Source organism: Macrobrachium nipponense, chromosome 1, assembly GCF_015104395.2.
Source record: "Macrobrachium nipponense isolate FS-2020 chromosome 1, ASM1510439v2, whole genome shotgun sequence".
Taxonomy (NCBI): Eukaryota; Metazoa; Arthropoda; class Malacostraca; order Decapoda; family Palaemonidae; genus Macrobrachium; species Macrobrachium nipponense.
In genome coordinates this window covers 215,150,357-215,176,971 of record NC_087200.1, presented here as the reverse complement: position 1 = coordinate 215,176,971, position 26,615 = coordinate 215,150,357, and positions in this window count along the sequence as shown.

Below are 26,615 nucleotides of genomic sequence, written 5' to 3'. Positions count from 1 at the left end.
ATATTTAGTGAGTAACGAATTCAACTATAAATTTTACTTAAAAGATTGCTCTCATTTTTTTTTTTTTTTGCAGAGACGTCAAATAAAAGTTGGTTATGTAATAAATTATGTTTTTCGTCCATAAAATTGGAGAAAAAAATAAAGGAATTTGTAAAGAAAGGTTTAACAAACGGACGGTATATGCGATTGTAGATTCATCTGGTCTTATGACAGCCCACGTTTATGCTCTTTGATCAGCCAACAATGACGATTAGTTCTTCAGAGATATGGTTCAGAGATGGAATGATTTTGGTTTTAAATTCGGCTGATACAAATTATGATCAGTAATTTAAAAAAATGTCTTTTGAATTTGTTAGATAGAAATTGTGATAAGAAACGGAATAATTATCGTTTTAAAACGTATGTCAGAATTTATTATGAGAAGTTGAATACTTATATTATTATAAACGTTTGATTCAAATTGTGATCAGAAAGAGAATAATTTTGCCTTTTTAAAAACACTCAACAGAAATGGAATTCATTCTTAACTATTTTGTCAGTTAATCACGAAAATAACCCCTACCCCCAACTTCCCCCCCGTCCCAAAAAGCTAACAACTTTTTACATCGTAAATTGGAGCAAATTATTATATATCTCTCGCTCGCATACGAAACAGCCTTAGGCTGAATCAAGCACGAGGGAATTTTTCGCTCAAGCAACTTCGCTTGCAAGTTTAGCCGGCAAGCAATCAGGAGCTAACGAGTGGCAACGAAGTTTGGGGAAAATAACATCACACTTCATTTATTCATGTTAGGCTTATTATCACGATCTGAGAATTTTATCAGCCTTAAATGAACTTCTGGTTCCTAGAACACGTAACCAAAGTTGCGTTTGCATCTCGGGAAAGTTTGCCGTTCAATCAACGGATGGACATTAGTCTTATGCTTGGCTGCTTTAAAATAACGTGTGTTTAATGAATCATTTTCCTTAATGCAAACTCTAATTCTATGCCAAAGTGGCCTCATTTTGTCAATGATTTCTGACTGAAGTGAGGAAAATCACGACAAAAACTGATAAGAGATCCTGAATTCTCTTCCATTTGATATTTTTCTGAAAGCAAAAACCATTTCTAATGGCTCCCAACCTTAAAAGCTAAATGATAAACATTTGGTCAACGATGCTAGATTAACAATAATCAATATATTTTACTAGTTTGCATTTTCAACAAAATAGGTTAGTTGTGTAATGCACTAATATACACACAAACATAGTGTATATATGTACGTATATGAAATATATAAGGCATGATGCTATGTATAGTAAATAAAGGTGACACTACGGAGGAAAATTCAAAACGAGAACTGCCGAGATATCTTCTTAAGCGTTGGTTGAAGGAAGACTTTACTTATGACACTTTTATACCGGGAGCCCTTTCCGATGTCCATTACCCAACGAACAATACTTATCCCTTAACCTGATGTATGATACAGTCTGAGAGATAAAACTAATAAAAAAAGATACACGTGAAAGAGACGGAACCCAGAAAATATCTGAGCTGTTGTAGCAAACGAAAATTATTTGTAATTCTCCTACAGAAAGGATTAGCAAAGCTAAACTTCAACAAAAAAAAAGATAATAAAAAATAAATAGAAAAATCTAATTGTCATCATTTTGCTTTAACATCCCTTGCTGTAAAAAATAAAAAAAAAAGAGCGGAAAAAAGTGTAATATCCTTGACGCCTTTATAACTACTCAGGATATGAAAGGGAATCGCTTCAAAGGGTCCAGTTGCATCAACATGCGGCCAATATCCCCTGATTGGAACGCACCTCTCTCGTCGGCGAGAGATGACCATTCCCTTAAAAAAATAGAGAGAGAAAGAGTTGGAAAGAGGTAAAAACTGTTTTAATCTCGAGTACGAACAGTAAAGGTAACAGAATTTTTAAATTAAGAAATTTATTTATTTATTTATTTACTTTTTTTTTTTTTTGAAGGAGGAAGTAAATATCATGGCTAAGGCGGGTGATATGCGCGTGTAAAATGAATGACAGATCATGAAAAACTGAAAATCGTTAAATATTCACGGGAATTCAGTCAAAAGGAAATGATAATCGTTTTGCTTTTTTTATCAGTAATACTATTCCCAATAGTGTAATGAATTAGAATGAAAAGAATAATTAATTATTTGATATTATCCGTCAAAGAATAATAATTATTTCGCCAAATAAAGAGAAAATAATAATAAATCAATTGACAATGAAACACGAACATAATCGTGGCGAGAGACAAAGCCATCACATCAGCAGATGGAAGGCATCATCTCATGAGGTAGCGGTGGAAGAAGACCGAAATCATTCTAGGTCATTGCCCTCCCAAGATTACCCACTTATTTATATTGAAGTATTGAAGTAAGCGGCGTTTCCTGTTATTAGCGAGGGTTGATGGAAGAAGAACTCTCTCTCTCTCTCTCTCTCTCTCTCTCTCTCTCTCTCTCTCTCTCTCTCAGAGTGAATAGGGAATCTTTTGGTACTAAACAATATTATTGCCATCTAATGATATTAGTCACTTAATTGCTTTATGTATACTATTTATGAAGATATAGATCTTTCCATTTTTTATTCATAAATTAGTTAAAAGTATATATATATATATATATATATATATATATATATATATATATATATATATATATATATATATATATATATATATATATATATATATATATAACCCTAGATTCCAATCATCGGCTTTTATTTTGTAATATAGTCTTTTGTATTCGTCTTACAATCTTCCTTTCATTGATATACCAGCTACACGCTAATGAAAGGGATCTATATATAATGAATACCGCAAATACACCCATTATTACCAATAATGATGATCATGATAGTAACAAAACACTTTCCGAAAACACCACTTCACGCTGTATTCCTACAATGCCCCACTTATCAATTTTACATTGAAAACATCTAGATTATTTTGTTTGCCTTACCATAAAATAAAACTGTTTATCAATTGGAAATTGCCTTACACTCTTTCAAAATCTATTAACAGCGTTAGTCTATCCGCTATGGCAGGTCATATCAGCGAATGGGTATTGTGAGACGCTGATGGGCACTTCATTTATGACACTACTTTCTCCGGAAGGAGATACTAGCTCCTGTTCGGTCCTATCTGGGCAATTCTGGGATGCGATTATCGGGGTTCCATTAGTAATAAATATTAGTCATGAGAGAGAGAGAGAGAGAGAGAGAGAGAGAGAGAGAGAGAGAGAGAGTTACTAGTAACATTCGCATTTACTAGCGAATGAAATTCCTAACATTATATTATTTACCTTCAGTAACAACACAGATTTTTATAACTACTCTCTCAACGTCTCAGCACTAGAAAAAAATATGCATTTGTATTTTTTTGTTTCTGTTTTCACATCCCAGCAGCTACATGACATTGCTTAAAGGATAAATTCCTAAAAAAGATGACCGACCCAATAATTAAAAAACGACTCTAATCCCTTGAAGTGGACTTTCTCCAGCCAATGATAAACCACCGGGATGATTCACAGTTTGATGTAAATATAATTGACATGTTGCCAGAAAGTGAGGGAATATTTCACAGCCTTTTCAAAATGTTTATTTTTATTTGTTTATTTTTGTAGGCTTTTATCGGTCATGCTTGGCTAAGCTCATATTGACAAAGATAGGTTCATAGCTTGTTTTATTTGTCTGATTAATTTCCAGGTATATCTGAAGATGGTCAAAGAAATAATGTTTTCCGACATTTGACTTCATAGACATGAAGGTTTTTATATTTCTGATTTACTTTATTGTATTTGGTCTAGCTAACAATTAAATGGTTATCGTGTTAACCCAGGATTCATATTAAGTTAATATAAACGGTGTTACTTTATGCAAGAATGATCTTTAACAGTAAGTCAAAGCACAAGATCTCTTATTGTACTAATGTCGAACAATGAATCGTTAGGATAAAGATATGCTTTGCTCAAAATGATCAGAAATACTTTACGTATAAAGTATTATTTTAGTACAATTTTTGAACCTGACTACCTACAATTTATTGTCGCATTCCTAAAAAAAAATAGCAACACAAATGAAAAATAAAAGAGAAATATGAAATAACAAATGGAAGTCCACCTGGAAAACATTTTGTGCCATAAAAAAGATACCGAATATTGTTGTTCGTCATGGATACCCGCGATAAATATTCTTCCAAATAATATGAAAGTTTATGGTTAATTTAAACAACCTATTTTGGCAAGTGGGGCAGTATTGTTCCAGAATAAAGCATGTACCAGTTTGGGTTTGAATTTGAGAGAGAGAGAGAGAGAGAGAGAGAGAGAGAGAGAGAAGAGAGAGAGAGAGAGAGAGCAGTATCCCCTCTATAATCAAATTTTTCGATATGGGAGCAGAAACATAAAACTTATAATACAAATGGGTCAGGATATGTTTTAAAAAGTTATTATTTGTTTTTACTACTTTGAACAGTGGGAAGCCTGTATACTCTTCTGTGCAATCGCCTGTTAGGAGGAAAAAGGGTACAGTTAAGAATAAAGAAAAAGGAGATAGATATATGGGTGCTTATATCTATGTCTATCTGGAATATTGAAATGGAAAGGTTTTAACGGTGGTGGGTGTAGTAACCCTATATGATTCTTATTGTATGTTAATCCTTTGTTACAATAAATTTGATATCAATGAGTTCATATATATGTATATATATATATATATATATATATATATAATATATATATATATATATATATATAATATATATATGACTGGTAAAAATGTTCTGTTACAACAGAATTCCATCTAATAAAGGGAGCCCATAAAAACCACCAAATTAGAGAGAAAAAGTACTATATTTCAGAGACTGCTGCTCTCTCTTCAGGTATAGAAGAGAGAGACAGCAGACTCTGAAATATAGTACTTTTCTCTCTATATTTTGGTGTTTTTATGGGTTCCTTTTATTTTATTAGATATATATATATATATATATATATATATATATATATATATATATATATATATATATATGATATATATATGTAAGTGTTTACATAATAAAAATATGGAATGTTAGTCCATATATATAAAAGTCTAAAACTAAAGAGGTCAACCAGATTGCTTGCAGGAATGTGATCAGACTAGAGACGCTAAAGATGACGTATACAATAAAAGTAGGCTAAGATAACATGCCGTCACCTGTAGTCATTCAATTGTTTATAAACATTAGTCCAAGCCTCCCTGCTTGAGACAACTACCCCGACCTATTATTCAAACGGCCTACGTGATCTGTAGCGTGTCTCATTTGATTGTGTGTTCGTATGAAACTATGTCATCTGATAGTATGTTCATATGTTCGAACTACTGTCTGTTCCTTCATAACTTGTAACAGAGATGGTAGACAGGCAGAAGAGAGTTAGCTATCGTCATTAGAAGACCTGTACCTCTTTACCTAAGCTTTATCATGTAGAGGAATAGGATTAGCCATCATCATTGGCAGAAGCGATCAAGCTATCGTCATAGAAGACTTGTACGATCATACCTGATCTTCATCATGTAAAACTTCAGAAGAATATACTATTTTTATACCTTGTGTTTTCTACAAGAACCTCACCGAACCATGAGTTTAACACATCGTCGTAAAGATAATACCGACTTCGTAAGTGATCTACAAAACCCCAGACACTCCATTGAAGATGGAAGTGCAATACCAACCGACTTAGCGTATAGATTATCGCTAGTCTAACATTACCTCATAGGGCGCCTTATCATACAAGGCACAAGCCCTAATATTGGTGGCCAGCGGACCAGAAGAACTCTACAAACTCCTCCTACGAAGAAAAAAACAGAATAATAAATCATGAAGTCAACGACGACGAAAGCAGCAGATTCTTCAAGCAACCTAGTATCATCATTAGTGAGCGACTTCAGAAAACAACAAGATTCGTCAAGCAACTTAGTATCATCGTTAGTGAATAACTTCAAGAAACAAAACCGACGTGTCCTTTTTCCTACGACAACGCAAGCTTCGTCGTCTCATTAGAATCATTCAAGAAAACATCGTTAGTGAGCGTTTCCGGCACTCCAAGAAAACAAACCGAACGCGTCTGCAGCATCGGATCTTTCAAGGGCTCGAATCATCGAAACAACGCGCACGGGGAAACTGAAGCCAAACCAGGTCATCCGCTAAATAGAGAAGGAGGGACCAAGGCCGTGTGTCGTTATCGGAACACCGTGACTTCCCACAAAAGCAAGCTAAGTACAATTTTTTATTCATTTGGAGTAACTTTGAGTGTTTCCTTTGCAGGTCGAATTTCGTTATTCCTGTGGCTGAAGTTACGAGACATTCTTAATCTTACTTCTTTTTTACAGAAATTATCTACATCATTGAGATTTCGCTACTGCGAGTTTTTATCGTTGAGTGTCTGTTTCCAGAAGTTCTACTGAAATATCAATAAATCATATACTATGTTAATTTTATCATTTTGGGTGATTATTAATCCCTTACGTAACAAATCATATTAAACAGTGAATATGCGTTTACGCAGTGGACGTCTGTATTTATACAGATGCATGGATAGGGTCGTTAAGCACCGTAGTGATTAGAAAACACACAAAAAACAAGTGGAACACCCGTACAAATCTATATAAATTAGAGGTAACACTATTTCGGGTCATGACAATAAATGCTCCTTTGCAAGTCCCGATCGCAGTTTTAGCCTTGAGTTTTTTGAGTTATATAAAATATCGAACCTCAATGACTCAACTCAACTTTAAAATATGGCTGGATTGCAAGGAATAACATGTCTGTAAAAAACTTTCATCAGGCTAAATGCGCTGACCAGGATCCCTCACTATTTCAAATTTTAGCAAAGAATGAAGTACAAACAGTTAAAATTGTATGCAGTAGTGATAACTTGTCTTATTAGTAATCGCTCAGTTCCTAATAGTTCGTCATTCATTGCTGTATACGTAACCAGCAACATAATGCTAAAAACACACAATACGTTGCCGATGGTAATAAAGAGAAGGATCCTAATTATTACAAAAAGAAATAGAAACAGTAGCCTTTCAGAATCAAACAAGCAAACTCGGTTACTGTGTCACCTAGTCAAGCGGTCAAGGTTAGTCAAAAAACTGCCGAAGTTTTCAAAGCGAAGCAAATTCCACACAATAAGCGACTCTAGCAGAGTGGGGAAAAGCGATGTTGGTTCATACATACCGATATCTTTGTTAATTAAAAGGATTTTTCCTATGAAACACACGACCGTATAAAGTAATCAGAGCAGGTTTTCGTTTTTTTTTAATACATAAGTTATTATGAGTACTGGTGGATTAAGCCCAACTGTACGCGCCGTAAAAATTAGAATATCTTGTTTTATTTCTTTAATACACGTAATATCTTGTATTTACGGACTACACCGTCTGTTGTTCGAACTTCCCTAATGAGAAGTCCGGATAAGCGAGCGCTTACAGATACCTCTATAGTTATAAAAAACATTGATCTGTATGTAGTGTAATTGTAAGATCCATCTAGGGGTATACAAAATATTATCTTACATCCTGCAAAATAAGGCGTGTTTATCAGAGGAAAATCCTATAAACCTTCAAACATATTAAAATCCGTTTGAACAGAAATGAGACAGTTAATCAAATAATAACTTATATAAAGGAACTATACATTTGTCTCATAAATCGTAACATTGTTCAAATGACCCAACAGAATTCTCCCACAACCGCAGTCGTACTTTGCACGCAAAAATCTCGAGAAGCATGCACCCTCGAATGTCTTAGTGCGTGTAAAAAGACTTTGCTGGGAAATGAAATTTTTAATCCTTCCCGACACTCTGAAATATAACGATTTCCGCGAACAAAGCCCTAAAAGTATACATATCGTGGATACGGAAGATTTAAATATCGCATTTTTTATTGTTGGCTAGTTTTTAATCACGCCCAACCAGTCGTGGATGAATCTCTCGGATAATCTATCTAAAGTAATATCCGTAAAGTCATTCAAGCAGAGGTGATTCAGCAGAATTTTTTTTATCTTCTACCTGAATACCAGGAAGTTTCTCCACTAGCGAGTGATCTCTGGGAGAAAAACGGATGTCATTGAAAACAAAATACGGTCTAAGGACAAACATAAAGCTATATACGTACCTTCGTGTAGAACCCCAATGAAATTTCAAAATAGAAATAAATGACGACGTTGAAAAATGTTAGTAATAGGAGTCATTAGGAAATCAAATAGCCCATATAATTTTTCTCTCAAACGTCATGTCATAAAGGATCGGACTTGGCGTATCTGCGTAGATTTCTGTCGCTTAAACAAGGAAACGACTTCCGATAGTTTCCAGTTTGGCGATGTACCGACGACATCTTATCTCTGTTAGGTTAGAATAAATTTTTTTCACCAACTTGGACTTACTTAAATGCTTTACCAGATACCATTACCTAAGTGATTGTACCTCATACACCGTTTTCAGCACACCCAGGGGACATTATCAATTTTTACGTATGCCTCCGGCTTACGTTGCGCCCCAATTACAATATAGTGTTTGGAGACTTTTAGGGGATAACCTACATGCCTATATGGATGATCTTGTAATCCTTTCTAATACCTTAGAAGTACATTCACATAAACTAGAGCTAGTGCTACAGAGACAAAGACAAATAATCTCAGAGTAAAATATCTAAATGTGAGTTTTTAAAAACCGAACATGTTTATCTAGGTTTTATGTGTCTAGTCAAGGTCTTAAAAGTAGTCCATGGTAAGGTGTCGGCTATTCATAACTTTCCGGTACTTATTAACGTAAAAGGGGGATACAGCACTTTTGCGCTGTAGTGGGTATTACAATCGTATGTAAATATGTAACTCTTCAATCATGACAGCTCCTTTAACAGATCTTACGAAGAAGAGCGTAGATTTATTATGGTCTGAAAAGCATCAACAGGCGTTCGATATCTTAAAAGCGGAAAATGCAGCTTACCTAACTTAAAAATCCCTGATTTAAATAAGGAATTTTTTTTTTTATTGCAACAGACGCCTCAGACCAAGGGGTAAGAGGGATACTACTTCAGTAATATGATAAACAGTTCTTCCCTATAGCTTTTTATTCACGTAAACTAAAGCCCTCTGAAAGTAAATATGCAGTAATAGGCAAGGAAGGGCTAGGTATCTTTAACTCACTAGTACGTTTTAAGTTCATAATCTATGGCTATCCTGATAAAGTCCTTACTGAACATGAGTCCTTTACCGAGTTTTTTCAAAGGCTTTAATCACAGTCCAAAAGGAACTCGGTGACAAATGATCATTCAGGTCTTTGGAGCCAAGTTAAGATATCTACCTGGGAAAGCAATTATCATAGCTGACGCATTATCCCGCAATCCCGCACCATACAGCAAAGAACCATTAATTGGACTAAAAGATATAGAAACATCCGTACCTATTGTTAAAAACCGTATCTAAACAAGAAAATTCCTTAACCAAGAGATCGCGAGCATTGAATATCTGGGTCGGAGCGCAGAACTGTTACAAACTGAACAAAGCAAGAGTCAACAGACATAACCCAAACAATAAACACTTCGGACGGAAACAGAGTCAGCAGCAATAAACACCAAACAATAAACACTTCGAAACGGAAACAGGGTCAGTGGCTAGGCAAAAAACCAATAAACACTTCGAGCAGAAACCCTAAAGCAAAAATATATTTAAAGTATGTGTATCAGAATAATGTAATCAAATGTAATATTATATGTAGGTCTGTGACGAGGAAAACCCGAAGAACACAGCAGATGACTAACGACCAGGTATTAGTAATAATCTCTTTCATACCAATCGTCATAAACTGGTTGCATTCCGTCATCCAGGGTTCCCTACTATGTCACAGAAAGCCAAATCACTATTTTACTGGCCTACAATGCTTACAGATATAAAAAGCACATAACTGATTGTAACACGTGTCATGAAGACAAGGGACACACTAAGACACCTGTCAGTTAAGGGCCTATCCTGTGCCAAATCAATCCTTGAAAGAATATACGTAGAATTATTAACAGAATTACGAGTCTGACAGAGGGAATAAACACTTCTTAGTGTTAATAGTTCCTTGACACGTTATATAGAATTAATAGCACTAAAAACAAACACCGCAATTGAGTGCGTTACGAATATTTATGAGTGCTAACTCAGTAAATATGGAATTCAAACACATAATAATCTGTGACTCGGGTGGTGTAAATCAATAATAATCTCCTTAACACGTTGTGTGAATTCCTTTCCATTAAGAAAACAATAATAATATTTTATTTTTCACCCTAGAGTCCCAATCGGTTTGGTAGAATAACGGATAATTAAATAGGAAGTGTCAATGTCTTACGAGTTACAACTCGTGATATTGGATCCGACCGGCTTATAGCGGTTCTCGCGGTTTTAAATACCTTTATCATTTATATCTTGTATCTATAGAATTAATGCCGCAAGTAGCCTTATACGGTACGCCGCTAGAACACTTTTCCACATATTCGAGCCAACCATTAATTAATCGAATAATAAATATAAAAAAAAATATATAAATAAATAAATATAAAAAAAAAAAATAAATAAATATGGATACAAGTGGAGTCAATATAATACACTCCGTAAGAAGTCGGAAGGGTTACAAATTATAATAAAAAAAGGAATCACGATAATATCAATAAGCAAAACGTAACCATTAAATATCCAAATATATATGCGTAAAGATTTGAACTCTAACTTAACGCTTTAGTAATGACAAATAAGCTAAAAGTTCAAATACATATCCAAAACCTACTGACATATTGGTCTGTCCCGGTGATTATATTCGTAGTCAATGGAAAAAAAATTAAATAAATAAATAAATAAATAAACTAATAATAATAAAATAAATAAAATAAAATAAAAGAGATTTTAAAGTCTGGAAGTCTAGAAGTGAAAATGTTATCTATGGAATAATCCTATATGAATCTTATACAGGGCTAATAATATATATAGAATTTGTATGGAAACCTTTTTCATATAGTTTGAATAAGGAATATTTATTTAACATAATGCCAACATGAAACTAATATATTGTTCAATTTTGGTACTGTTGTTTTTTTGTTTTTTTCAGACATTCTTCTCATGCGGGTGGAGAATTAAAACACTAAAATATCATTTGAAAATACTAAAGTCGTATCTCTTACAGCAAGTAACGTAACTCTTAGCTGGCTGAGAGCAATCTCCTGCCAAGTGACGACGTCATCATTGCCGTATCAGCATTTGTTCCTTTTAACCTCAATAATCTGCTTACACGGCTTCATCTGTGTGTCGTCTCTGCTTGCAAAAGCAGATTGACTGGAGAAAGGAATGCTTAGTTCATGAACTTCACATGTGGTTCATAGGTCACATGACAGGCCACATAACTATTCTTATCCGTGTGTGTAATGCAATTAGTTAAGGACTTGCAATCATTTTAAAATTAATAAACAAAATAAGGAAATAGAATTTCTATAACATCAAAATGAATTAATTTTTTCTGAACCTCATAGACATTTAGAAGTATCACGATATGGATATGGATTATTTACTTGCAACATTAGCTTATTACAATCCAAGTAAACATTCATGGGAAAATGTCACATTTTCTTGAAAAACCCAAAGTTTATTAGAAATTAGTTACATAGTGGGTTTTTTTCGTTGCATCTCCTACCTATTAATAAAGTTTTTAAAAAAAATTAACCTCAGAGGATGCGCACGAGAAAATTGAATATGAAACTTTTGTTAGGGCACATAGAATCATGATTAATCTTCTCTTTGATCTTTATGTTGCCTGGCAATCTTACAATTAGCTCGTTTTCCACTTCTTTCGTCTAGTAACTTACTACCAGTAATATCGAATTTTCTTTGAGATTCGTAATGATATCTATTTATTTGTTATAATTATGGATATTTTTACAGTCATCATAGACCTGGATAGGTTCACTCATGTTAATGTCATGGATAAAAAAGTTTGTACAGCGGACTCTTTTGAATTCCAAAATATCAGTGAATTCATGGGTTAAGTCTGGTCTAAATGGCTCTCTCCCCTGTATTTGGATGTCGTCTGAATTTACTTTGCCCTTGTGACAAGTATAATTTCACTTGCAGGCTGATTAATGGAACCGGTTACAGTATCCTGCAGTACGAGAGTTTCACATAGCAACTTCAAAAAAAAAATCGTTCGTCGCAGCGGACGACTACAGTCAAGTAACAACCGCCTACAATGTGAAGGAATTTCATGGACTTCTTCGACCGACACCGTATCTCGTCGTTAATCTCGTTTTAATGCGGAATGCTCTGGTGGCTGTCGGAATTCGACTACAAAAGGGACATACTTCCGACAACTACGACCCGAAGGATATTCAACTCTACTTTGCTGGCGAAGGACTCGTGCTGGGATGTTTTTTTATTCATCGCGAACGTAATCGTGTAGCTTAGGATGCAGAGAATAAGTATGAGCGCAAAAAATAGAACGTTGGACCCGCCCAGGCAAATTTTCCCCTTGTTTTAACCATTGAAAAAAGGCCGTTTCTGTGGGCTATAGGTGGTTGTCTGGAACTGTGTAATGGACGAAAAGTTGTTCGAAAGCTAGTTAAATGTGAAGTAGTATAACCTCGGTCATGTATCCTATATATATAAAATGATCATAAATAACATAATCGAATATATTTTTGCGTGTACGCACTAGGAATATATATATAAATGATCATATTAACAGAACGAAATATATTTTTTGCGTGTACGCACTAGGAATCTATATATAATTGATCATAAAATAACAGAATCGAAATATATCTTTGCGTGTACGCAATAGGAATCTCTTATATAAATGATCATAAATAACAGAATCTAAATATATCTTTGCGTGTACGCAATAGGAATCTATTTAAAGTGCACATATATTAATCATAATTTTATGAATCCATATACATATGTATAAACAAATCAGGTAGCCTATAATCAATCTGTTACCTTATATCTTACCATTATCTGCAGTTATTTATGAGTTAGTATATGATTAATGAATCAGATATATAACAGTTAGCATAAAAATCAACGAATCAATCAGCATAAACATTAATAATTTTATCAATTCATATATGAAATTTGGGGGAATTTTTTATTCAAGTTAAAAATATGATTTTTAAAAAAAAAAAAGTCATGTTAATCTTCATTCTATGCAATTATCAGAGTACATTATATTTTCTGTAGCATAAGTATCTTAAAGAGATGAAGTGAAAAACTGTATCATTATATATATCATGTGATCACTATTATTTACCAATATCATTGTTTTATATTTTACTACTTGAATCAATTCATGTATACCATGAATTTTTATTTACTTATATATACATATATTCACATAGTGTCTGTATCACACTCCTATAAGTCAAATGCAAGTCAAGTTTGAGTAATATTCAGTGGTTGGTTTTGGTAGCTGACCGAGCTAATGTAAGTGTTTACATAATAAAAATATGGAATGTTAGTCCATATATATAAAAGTCTAAAAACTAAAGAGGTCAACCAGATTGCTTGCAGGAATGTGATCAGACTAGAGACGCTAAAGATGACGTATACAATAAAAGTAGGCTAAGATAACATGCCGTCACCTGTAGTCATTCAATTGTTTATAAACATTAGTCCAAGCTCCCTGCTTGAGACAACTACCCCGACCTATTATTCAAACGGCCTACGTGATCTGTAGCGTGTCTCATTTGATTGTGTGTTCGTATGAAACTATGTCATCTGATAGTATGTTCATATGTTCGAACTACTGTCTGTTCCTTCATAACTTGTAACAGAGATGGTAGACAGGCAGAAGAGAGTTAGCTATCGTCATTAGAAGACCTGTACCTCTTTACCTAAGCTTTATCATGTAGAGGAATAGGATTAGCCATCATCATTGGCAGAAGCGATCAAGCTATCGTCATAGAAGGACTGTTGTACGATCATACCTGATCTTCATCATGTAAAACTTCAGAAGAATATACTATTTTTATACCTTGTGTTTTCTACAAGAACCTCACCGAACCATGAGTTTAACACATCGTCGTAAAGATAATACCGACTTCGTAAGTGATCTACAAAACCCCAGACACTCCATTGAAGATGGAAGTGCAATACCAACCGACTTAGCGTATAGATTATCGCTAGTCTAACATTACCTCATAGGGCGCCTTATCATACAAGGCACAAGCCCGCTTATATATAATAACCAAAGTTAATATATATATATATATATATATATATATATATATATAGATATATATATATATATATGTATATATATATTATTAATATATATTATATATATATATATATATAATATATATATATATATATATATATATATTTATATCAACAACAAAATTCAAATAAAGTCATTATACATAAACTTCAACTTACACTTATATCCTCTGAACAAAACCCAATGCAGTATTTTAATGTTTCTATTCCTAAAAAAAAAAATAAATAAATAACCCTCAAATAGGGTACAATATTACAACTGCAGAGTGAACCTTTGTGTCACTGTACGATGCAATGCAATGAATGCAGTACAACGCAATGCACAAAATGCAGAACAGGCAATTAAAGTCAATGGGATACATTTAAAACACTATAGGATGCCCTCGCCCTGCCCTCCTTATTGGGATTAAGCGCTTAATTTGAACTAGATACATTTTTCCCCAAACATTAAATGAAGCTGCATTTGCATCATATATTGAATTGGAACTGCTGAGTTGAGTTTGATTCATCTCGTGTTCTTACAGAAAAGTCACTAGTAATTTTTGTAAATGCAAAACTGAAAACAGCGTGTATGAGTATATATACTTCTGGTTACAATAAATACGTGATACCTCTCTCTCTTTCTCATGGCGAAGAACGCTTTCATTCCTGCAGTATAATACGTTTGAAATTCATTATGGCGGTATGCGAGGAAAACTGACCTTTTCATACTAAATGATTTCCCTGTTTCTATAGACACAAAAGTTAACAATTTTTAGCTCTTATTATCATGTGTAACCCCAGGGAAAAATTGCACCAAGGTTGTGAATGCTTTATTAAAAATCAGATCAGATTCAAAGACCCACACACGGATTATACTTTAAATGTGGCTTTCTCAACCTAGATGAAAAAAAGGAAGTCTAAGGCTGAGCTAAGTCAGAGGAACAAGTATTTATTATGGAAAGCAATTTCAGCGTAAAAAGATAATGATAAAAAAAGAACCAGTCGTATCTGAGGTGAAACTATGATTATACCAAAGGAGGAAGCAATACAACAAACAATATATAATCTTAATTAAATAGCAGACTGTGAAGGGTAGTGAGCTTTGAAGGGAAATAACATCATTGCCCATAATTAATAAAAAAGAGAGAGATAAAATGATGCTTTACCCTTGAGTTGCCTGAAACCCTCTGCCGAAATCAGGTTCTGGAGAAAATAGAGGGAATTAGATAACGAATGCAGCCATTTACTCTAAATCTTTTCGAATTATACGTAAGACAATATGTGTAATGTGTGTTTGAAGTAATATAACACCTGCTGTCGTTAAGACGTGAAATTCATTTCTACATGTTGATCTCTCTCTCTCTCTCTCTCTCTCTCTCCTCTCTCTCTCTCTCTCTCTCTCTCCTTACTTACCTATTCACCAATCTATATTTACCTGCCTATTTATCTATATTGATTCTGGTAGTAATTCGGGCAGACAGCCATGATTTACTAAATTGTGTTAACTCACAATAACAATTCAACCAAATCATATATTAAACGGTGTCAAGATCACGTATCTTGAACGGCTGGTTTTATCTGCAAGTAGTTCCCTCTTATCTAACATTTTCCTGCATTCATCTTCAACATGCACTCTATGCTCCATTTATTGGTGGCAAATTCAAATTATGCGTATTCGATGAAACGGAAAAACACCATTATCAGGGATGACCAAATTTTCGGTCAACATTACGAATGTAATTTTCATATTTAATGTAAATCACTTTCATTTGTAGGAAATGCTCAAATCTATCTAAACAAATCAATCATTTATTCTAGACAGTATTAGACTGATATATTGGGCGATAATACCAATTTACTCGTATATTTAATTAAACTATTTTTTCCTCATAAGAATACTAATGACATTCTTAAGCGCTGGAAGCTGCTGCCACCTGTCGGCCACAGGGGAACAACAAAACCAACAGCTTCTTAGTAAAATTGTCTCTTTGCTTCGTGACAGAAATTGCCGGATTGTCTGCATAACGAAAAAGGTGAAGAGAACTTAAACATTTCGTTCAGTTTCGTTCACTTTCTCTCTTTCCTACATTTACAGAATTCAATTATCATCTAAGTCAGTTAAGTAATTTTTTACTATGGTGCGCAGAAAAATATTAAAACACGAATCTATTGTGTACTTTGAATCTCAGAATTCAACCTTGAATGAGATAATTCCTAACTCGTACTTACTTGCATATTAAAAAAAAAAACAACGAAAGATAAAGAAAAGTAGTTTGGGCAATCTTTAGCTTGTTGTGTTCATAGTTAACTCGTAATAACGAGAAATACATTAATACTGATCATTATGATGTTAATCAAGAGATATTTTTTTATACTTCGTTGCATAATCGTACGACAGGTCATACTTATTCATCTGAAAGAAACTTCGACTGTTGATTGATGAATAACCGATTAAGACGGAACTTACTTCTGTAAATTAATCGAGAAAGGTAACCGAGAATAGAATAATATTCCCTATCGAAATATCTTAAGAAAAACAACCAGGATTTAATTTTTTTATTAAGCAAGTATATTTTTATGAATTGTATAAACATTTTTTTTTCACTCAGAGATTCCAATTATAAATTAAACTTACTTAATTTATTGAGATCAAGTGATTATCACAAATTTCATGTATACAAACTATTCAGAGCTCTCTCTCTCTCTCTCTCTCTCTCTCTCTCTCTCTCTCTCTCTCAACAGTTACAATAGAACCGACTATTTTGTTGAAAGCTGAACCTAAATTATTATTAATAAATATAAAGTTCCAGAACACTATAATAGCTACGTTGAAAATTTAAAAAAATTACCCAGTAGTTATTAAAGAATTGTTAATGAGCTACAGAGCGAATGTCATGAAAATTACATCAATGTTTTCTAATAAACATTTAAGTAAATTCAAAGATATTCTTGTAATAGCATAATAATTATCTGTTAATGATGGTGCGTTATAATTATGAATGGAGGTAATAGATATCTCCAATAGTTTTAATTACCATTTGAAAGTGCACTTTGAAAACAATATTTGAAACCAGGAGAGAAGGAGACAGTATTTTTATTTTTATTTTCTTTTATTATTATTGTTATTATTATTATTATTATTTATTTTTTTTTTTGCATGAGACTACGCTAATGTCAAAGGCCAGTGTGTACACAAGAATAGGAAAGTCAGAGAGTGATTGCGTCTGTAGTTGCTGAATGATGAAGAGGCAGGAAAATGGTTGGGATTGTAGTATGAGACAGCCTTTGTGGAGATGGTTGGGAAATGTTTTATAGACTAAGCTACTATGAGATTCAGGGTCTCTGTAACACGGTTTTTTGGACTTTGCTCCTTTTCAAAGCATCGGATGTAGCTTAAAGTTGACAAATTGTGTCAACATTATCAATAACCTAAACCCGATAGTTTTAATTTTTATAGAGTAAAAATGATCTGGCCGACGCCATGGCCAATGATTACGAGCCAAGAGTCGAAAAACATTCATTACGTTAGCAAGTTAACACCTTTTGACGAAATATTGCCCCGCCCATCCACCAGACAGAAACTCCATCGACTCTGAAACCCAAAGACTTTATGAATGGCGGAACGATACATAGATGTGGGTGGGGTATCAGTGCTAGCGTAGTAATACTACTGTAGCAGTAGTGCCACAACAGTATAGCAGTAATATACATGAATTAAACGTTTAGGCCAACTGCTGGGATCCTTGAGGATCATTTAGCACTTCTTACAACTACTCGAGAAATTAGTTTTTATAGCCAGAAGTTAAATTTTCTAATCCAACAATGTCCATGGTAGCCTTCAGTGTTATCCTGAATTATAACGAGGCGAAAGTGAATGGAGCCTCATGAAGTCATCATTCTGACGATAATTATTGGTGAAGGTTTAAAGCCAATATACGGTACCGGCTATTTTTTTTTAAGCAAAATAGGTAGATAGCCAATAGATAAAATTGCTTGACATTGGATATAGCAGTTATCAAATCAAGCTTGTCTACTATGTTTTTGAAAATTACCAACTATTCCCTACATCTTGTCAATCTGATTGTGACCTATAAAGTAGACTGTAATTTCTTAGGAAACCTATTTTGGGAGTTAGACTAACAATCGAAGTGTTTTTGTATTTATTAACATATTTTGTTGGTTTGTTCATTATGACAATTATCAGTGGAGAGGTTCCAGAGTTCATAAAGGTGTACTGCTTTGCTTGTATTTAAATTTGTATGTCATTGTTGCCAGAGTTTAGACTTCGTTACGTATAGCCAATCATCCAGAGAAAGAGAGCCATCTCATCCAGACAAAGAGACCATCACCTTTATAAATGAAATCGTGATCAATTATAACCGGAGTAGTATAGTGGAGCAAAAATCCCTTCATGTAACCATCGATAAACGGAGCAGAGAAATCAGACTTCCCGGACCTATCGACGTATCCTACAATATCTTGAATGAGAGACTCTGATTTGGTCTTGATGAGAATTTAAGCGTCTTATCAGCAAGTGTTCCAGAGTTCAGGTTCCCAAGAGGGGAAGATATGCCCTGGGCGGGATGAAGAAGTTGAAAGTAGCTTTATTATTATTATCATTATTATTATTATTATTATTAGTGTTGTTGTTGTTGTTGTGTTGTTGTAGTTGTAGTTGTTGTAAGAGGGTTTAAATTAAATATAAAAGCTTAACTTGTAAGAGGCAACGCTTCGTATTTATGTAGTGAAAAATGTACAAGATTTTTCAGTGACTCAAAAATAATCTACGAGTATTACCTACCAACCAAAGGGAAACATCACACAGGACCTCAGGAGGAACCTGGAGAGTACTGGGTGCACCAATCCTCGAAGAGCACCTTCCTGCAGGGGAGTGTCCAGATGTGTCCATAGCATCGGCGGTAACTGGGCGAGTTTGAAGCTCAAAAGCCATATTATAGTGATGGTCAGTTCCTCAGGAGACAGGTGGCAGCCCTGGCCTAGTAAACTCAGAGATACCAACCTGGAGGAAAAAATAATGATAATGATGTTATTTATAATGGAAGCATTTATACCTCTGTAAATTTGATGTAAATATTTTTTAAGTAGCTATAAGAACATTTTTCGGAAATACAGGGAATTTTAAATTCCATCAAGTCGCATTGTACGTAATATTAGTAATTAAGAATTATTTCATAACAAGGAGTTAGAAATGGATGATAATTATGATTATTCGTGTAAACCTGCAAGCTGGAACATATGATGTAGATAGTCTTACGTCACCAGAAAAACTATTTAGTCATGTTATCATATTCAATTAGATGGTATTGTAATGTGGTCATTAAAAATGGTCCATATAAAAAGATTAATAATATACATCAAAGGTAAACGAACCGTAGAAAAAAACGTAATAACAACCCAAATTTTTCAACCACTCAACTTTTTTCTCTGGTCGACGATTTTCAAACTTATTGGAATACCCTCCCAGTGAAATGTCTTTTGGCATAAAATGAAGCGCAGATGAATAAAAACATAATCGTTAATTTTTTATGCATTTTTTTCTTCTCTAAATTCGGAGTTCCACCACCGAACAATATTCGCTGCACGGAAAGAGATGAAATGGAAAAATAAAAACGAGCAGTTAACGCTTTCTGAAAAATGGATGCGCCATTAACATAACGAGAGGCGAACTTGGAGGGAATTTTCCACGTTTGTTTTTATAGATATGTAGTGAAAAATGTATGCATTGCATTAGCACCCTAAAACAATTCCTCTTTCACTATGTCATTTACTTATATTTACATCTGTTTATCCTTTATTTTTTTGTAAATTAATTTCTTATCTAACAACTAATTTCTTCTTCCTGTATTCCTTCATACCTTCTCTTACTTTTTGCCAATGAACACCATATTCTTTGGAAGCTTCAACTTCAATTTAGTGGCACCTGTGGGTTTGTCCTTAATGATATTAATCATAATAATAATACTGACAGTAGCCGTATGTACAGTGGTACTTAGGTTCCATCTTCCTTCAAGATTTGTGTGGCTCAGTTGGTTGTGCCCTATGTGAGTTAGAAATGCATTCCTTTTTCCCACTTGGTTTATATATATATATATATATATATATATATATATATATATATATATATATATCATATATATATATATATATATATATATATATATATATATATATATATAATATATATAACTACACTCTGTACCGGGAACAAATTCTAATTACAAAACACACTACAATTTTTATTTTAATTTATGCACCAACTCTCTGTTTTAGATCACGGTAGGAATTACGTCTTTAACTCGACATCCTACCTGTTAAGCATTATATCAGAGGGTCTCATTACTCAATGGAAATAAACGACCATAATCCACTCAGGCTAGGAGGACATACTCCGGCCAAGGTCACGAATGTCGCCTCTGTTGACCCTGGGTCTGAAATGATGTTTTATCAGGTGATTAATGTTCCCGTGTTCCCAACTTCATGCTTGTAATGTATGTGCACCGAGTCGTGGTAAATCTCGTTGCACTAGAAGAGAGAGAGGTCTTTTTCTTATTTATTTATATATTATTCATATTCAATTTTTTATTTATTTATTCATGTTTTTTTTTTTTTGCTTTTGTAATTTATATTTAATCACAAACACATTCACAAACACAGACATACATGTATTTGTTTATTATTTATTTATTTCTTATAGTAGCTGGCATTATGCTAAAATAACCTAAAGAAACGCGAAGGATATATTTAATTACAGTATCTAAGATAAAAATCAGGGAATGAGAGGATAAACGTAATTTGAGTTTGTATTTTGTGGTGACAAACAGGACCCGAGAAATTCTCCAGCCATTCTGTTCCAATCAATGTTGTGTACAATTCCTACCAACAACGCAGGCAGACTTGTAGCAATCTGGGTTGCATGTCGCTCTGTATAATAAATATATATACATTTAATAAATACGAAACATATTCCGGTTGAGTTACTGCATTCCATCCACAGTAACATGGTGTTTCTTGGCTACTCAAGCCAAATTGAACACGAGACGGGTTGTATGAGAATTTATGGAATCGTTCCAATTCCAGAGAATCGTCTCGATTTCATCGGGAGTAAATCGAGGTTATTACTGAAAATGGAACATTCGGAGTCTAGTATGTTTAAGGCTGTTTAGAGTATTTCCGTTGGGAAGTTCATTTCGTTACCAGTCTTCTTATCACTTTCTTAACTGCCAATTATAAATTGCTTTTGATGGAAGGATTACCTGACAACCAACGAGCAAATCTTCAATATTTTATTTTAAGTTATTCACTACTTTTCAAATACTCTTCACCAAAGTTTTATTTCTGGTAATATGTATGTAAAATCATAAATTTCTATATAGTTACATTTAATGTGAGTATGTGCACATGTACTTGCATATGTTTCCATATTGCCATACGTCAAATTTAACCATTTGGTAATTTATAATTCGACATCTATTCCGTCTGTATAAAAATACATATACACATTTAAAACAAAGGTACACTTTCTCCAAGTATATTTCAATACCAGGAGACTTTTATTGCATTGGTCTTGCGTCAATTGACTTTCTCAGTTCCTGTGAATAAAGTGAAGTAAATCACAATAGGGGATTCCTTACCTTACCTTACAGACCTTACATCTTGTTCGGGTTGCCCCAGGTCCCTCAGTGTGAGGCACCTCTAATGTCTACCAGAGAGTTGCTAGTACATCTTCCGGTATATTTTGCATCTTCCAATCTTGGATGGTCTGGGATGCAGTTTAGATATTTGTCGAGCTTATTCTTAAACACATCTACGCTCACTCCTGATATCCTCAGATGAGCTGGCAACGCATTGAATAGACGCTGCATTATCGATGCTGGTGCGTAGTGGATTAATGTCCTGTGTGCTTTCCTTATTATTTTTCCTGGTATAGTTTTGGGCACTATTAATCTACCTCTGCTTGCTCTTTCTGATATTTTTAGTTCCATGATATTTTCTGCTATTTCCTTCTATCTGTTTCCATGCCTGAATATCATGTAGCGTTCTCTTCTCCTTTCTAGACTATATAATTTTAAGAATTGTAGTCTTTCCCAGTAGTCTAGGTCCTTAACTTCTTCTATTCTAGCTGTAAAGGACCTTTGTACACTCTCTATTTGTGCAATATCCTTTTGATAGTGTGGTATAATATCATATTGCAATATTCAAGTGGACTACTACGAACATATGTTTTATAAAGCATAATCATGTGTTCAGCTTTTCTTGTTTTGAAGTGCCGTAACAACATTCCCATTTTTGCTTTACATTTTGCCAACAGAGTTGCTATTTGATCATTGCATAACATGTTCCTATTCATCATCACACCAAGGTCTTTAACTGCTTCCTTATTTGTGATGGTCTCATTATTAGGTCCCTTATATGCATATAGCTTTCTTTCTCTGTCTCCATAATTTATTGATTCAAATTTATCAGAGTTAAATACCATCCTATTTACCTCTGCCCAATCATATACTTTGTTAAGGTCTCTTTGTAGAGCGTTCCTATCTTCATCACAAGTAATTTCTCTACTTATTCTTGTGTCATCTGCGAAACTACTCACTACCGAATCCTTAACATTATTGTCTATGTCTTCAATCATAATAACAAACAGTATTGCAGCTAACACCGTACCTTGCGGCACACCGGATATTACCTTGGCTTCATCCGATTTCTCGTCGTTTGCAATAACTATCTGCTTTTCTGTTGTGTAAAATTCTTTTAACCATCTTCCTACTTTATCCACGATATTGTGTTTTCTAATTTTTTTCGCTAATATATATGGTCTACTTTATCAAAAGCTTTTGCAAAGTCTAAATAAACCACATCTGTTTCATTTCCGCTTTTCATATTTTGAATATGTTCTCACGGTGGACTAACAGTTGGGTTTGTGTACTTTTTCCGGGTACGAAACCATGTTGTCCTTTATTAAGAAACAAATAATTTTTTTATTTAAATGTTTCATAATATTTTTCTTCATTACCCTTTCATACACTTTCATAATATGTGATGTTGACTCCACAGGCCTATAATTACTTGCCTCTAGTCTTGATCCACTTTTGAAAGTAGGGGTAATATATGCTAATTTGTGCTCATCATATATCTTGCCTGTATCTACACTTTGTCTTAATAATATTGCAAGTGGCTTTGCGATAGAATGAACTACTTTCTTTAACAAAATAGCAGGAATTCCATCAGGCCCTGCAGCAGCTCCATTTTTAATTTCATTAATAGCCTGCACAATATCAGCTTCATAATATCTATGTCAGCTAAATATTCACTATTTTCATCCCTTACTTCTAACTATCATTATCTCATTATCTATTCTTGGGGTGAATTCTCTCTTATATCGTTCTGCCAGAATGTTGCAAATTTCCTTTTTTCATTCGTTAATCTCCCTTCAATTCTCAGAGGGCCTATTTTCTATTCTTCTTTTATTCATCTTCTTCGCATATGAGTATAATAGTTTGGGGTTTTGCTTGATATTTAATAGGGTTTTTTCTTCCAAGTCCCGTTTTTTCATTTTCTTTTGATTGTATAAATCTTTTGTTCTGCATTTCTATCTTACTTTTTAGTTCTATAACTTTCCATGCATTTTTTTCTTTTGCAAGACCTTTTTTTCCACTTTCTGATTTTCTGGAACAAGATCCTTCTGTCTCTTGGTATGCATGAATGAGTTTACTTTTCTTCTTCGGTATATATTTTTCCACTATTTTCTCCAATATTTTATATATCTCCGTATTTACCCTTATGTCATCACTTACGAAAATGTTATCCCAATATCCTTCCCACTTTTTCATTTCTTGCTTATCTCATTTTCACTTGCTTGGATAATGAACTGTTAATTCTATGACATTATGGTCTGAAATACTCGCATTATAAACTATTATTTCTTTAACATAATCATCTCGTTCACAAATACTAGGTCTAAAGTATTTTCCTTTCTTGTTGGCAGGTGATTTATTTGTTGAATGTTGTATTCTAGTAGCATATCTAATAGCTTTTCAAATTGCCTCTTATCTTCTGCACTACTATTACTCTCTTTTTTATATGTATAAGTACAACCACAATCTCCTATTCGTTCTTTCCATTCTACGAAAGGAAGTTGAAGTCACCAGAGAGGAGAATAGTCCAGTCCTTGTGATTTCTACATATATCATCCAATTTTTTCAATTATTAAGTCAAACTCTTTAGTATTAGGAGGTCTATATATTACTATGTTCATCAATTTTCAGATTCAAATTCTACCGCTATTAGTTCACATTCTGAGTTACTATATTTCTCATATATTTTTCCTTGTTTTTTGTCTTTCCCATATATTGCGGTTCCCCCTTGATTCCTATTTTTTTCTATCTGATCTATAAGTTTGGAACCCTTTTATTTGATCATCATTCCCAGTCTCTTGGGAATACCAGGTTTCACTTATATTCATTATATCTATTTTCTTTTCATTTTGGGTTAGTTCTTCTAAGTACTCTATTTTTCTTTTTGAGTTACTCGTAACTAAACCCTGCGCATTCATCACTATGATGGTTTGCGTGTTTTCTCCTTCATTTAATACTGGTAGTAATAAGGATTTTCCCCAGTCTCTTTCCTGTTCTGGTATGTTGTTCTTTTTTTCATTTCCAGAAATTCTGACATTAAAAAATCCAACTTTTCCATAATATTTGATCTTCCTTCATCATAATTATTAAGTTTTGTGTCTGAATCTGCAATTTTCTCCGTTTCTGCAATATCCTCTTGCATAATAAATACAGTTATTATCTCTTGAGTAGAATTTCGGAGCTGATGCTTTGTAATTTTTTGCTGACACCTCTGCATATCTCATTGGTGGTTTGCTTTTCTCTTTTACCTGATATTCTTGATTTCTTTCTCTCTTTATTTGTTTCTTTCTTATTTTGGATTTTATTACTTGGTTGGTTATTTATTTGATTATGATTCATGGCTACAGGGTGCATATATTTGCATTTTTTTGTCGAACTTACATCCTTTTCCTTCTTTTAGGTTTTTACATATTTTTGGATGCAGATCTCTGCAATCATCCCCATATCCATCTAAGTATGCACATTTACCATATATTTCATAGTTTTGACATATCTTAGGATGTTTGTAGTAACATCTTTCTCCAAATCTGCAATTCCCTCTTTTCAAAAGGTTGCAGATTTGTCTTTCTTGTCTATTTTTTCCTCTTTCCCGTCATTGTATAAGATCTGGGTAGAGCCTCTTCGGATTTGCTTTTCTGTTGTCATATCGTAATTTATTTCTTCGTAGGTATGCTGCTTTATTGCCTCATATGTAGTATCAATGAGTATCTCTGCATCCATACTTTTATGTTGTTCTTTGTTTTCCTTATTTTTTTCTGTCATTTCATTTTTGTTTACTTCTCTTCCGTTTTCCTCTTCTTCTTTTTCTTCTTCTTCTTCCTCTTCCTCTCTTCTTCATCCTCAACTATTTGTACATTCAATCCTGATTTAATAACATTGTCTATCCATGATGAGACATGTTGAACAAAAAATTCTTGTAATCTTTTCTCAAATCTTGTATTACCTCAGCACACTGTGGATGGGTCGGAATGTTGCATGCAGCACATTTTCTGATTAGGTTTTGTGGATTGACTATCACTCACCGAGTACTGATTTCACTTCTACAAACACTGAAGAGATCTGAGTAACTACAAAAAAGTAAATAAATACTCAAATTCAGGAATATTGCAATATATATCTCACACTGAATTGAATTCAACTTCCCGCAAGACACAACCAACCAGATCTTGAATTCATCTCAGAGGGATTCTGGAACACAAGGTGTCCTGTTGCTATAATGTCCAGTGGATGTCCAGGAAAGGTTATAAATATCTACGTGGACTGTAATGGTCCAATCACCTGGGACTTGTTACTTGCAGTTTGCGAGCTCGCTGAAGCAAAATGGAAAATGGAGTTCATGTAACATTTCTCTTTACATATCACTAATTTCATCGATATTATGATTTTATTTTCGATTTGGTAACCAATAACATAATCATAACCAATGATTTGATAATTAATTCATGATTAACACCATCATCTAGGGTGAAAAAATTGATAATACTGGATCACTATTTTACCCATATTTACCATGGTGAACATGGTTAAAACTAATGTTTCTCTCTCTCTCGCAATCGATGAGGTAGCAGGAAGGGAACTGGCATTTATCATCTATGAGATCAGCAACAGTCCTAACCAAAAAGATACAAAAGCATTCATAGATATATTAGAAGGATATAATCCTTCAAACTGGAACAAATCTAATGA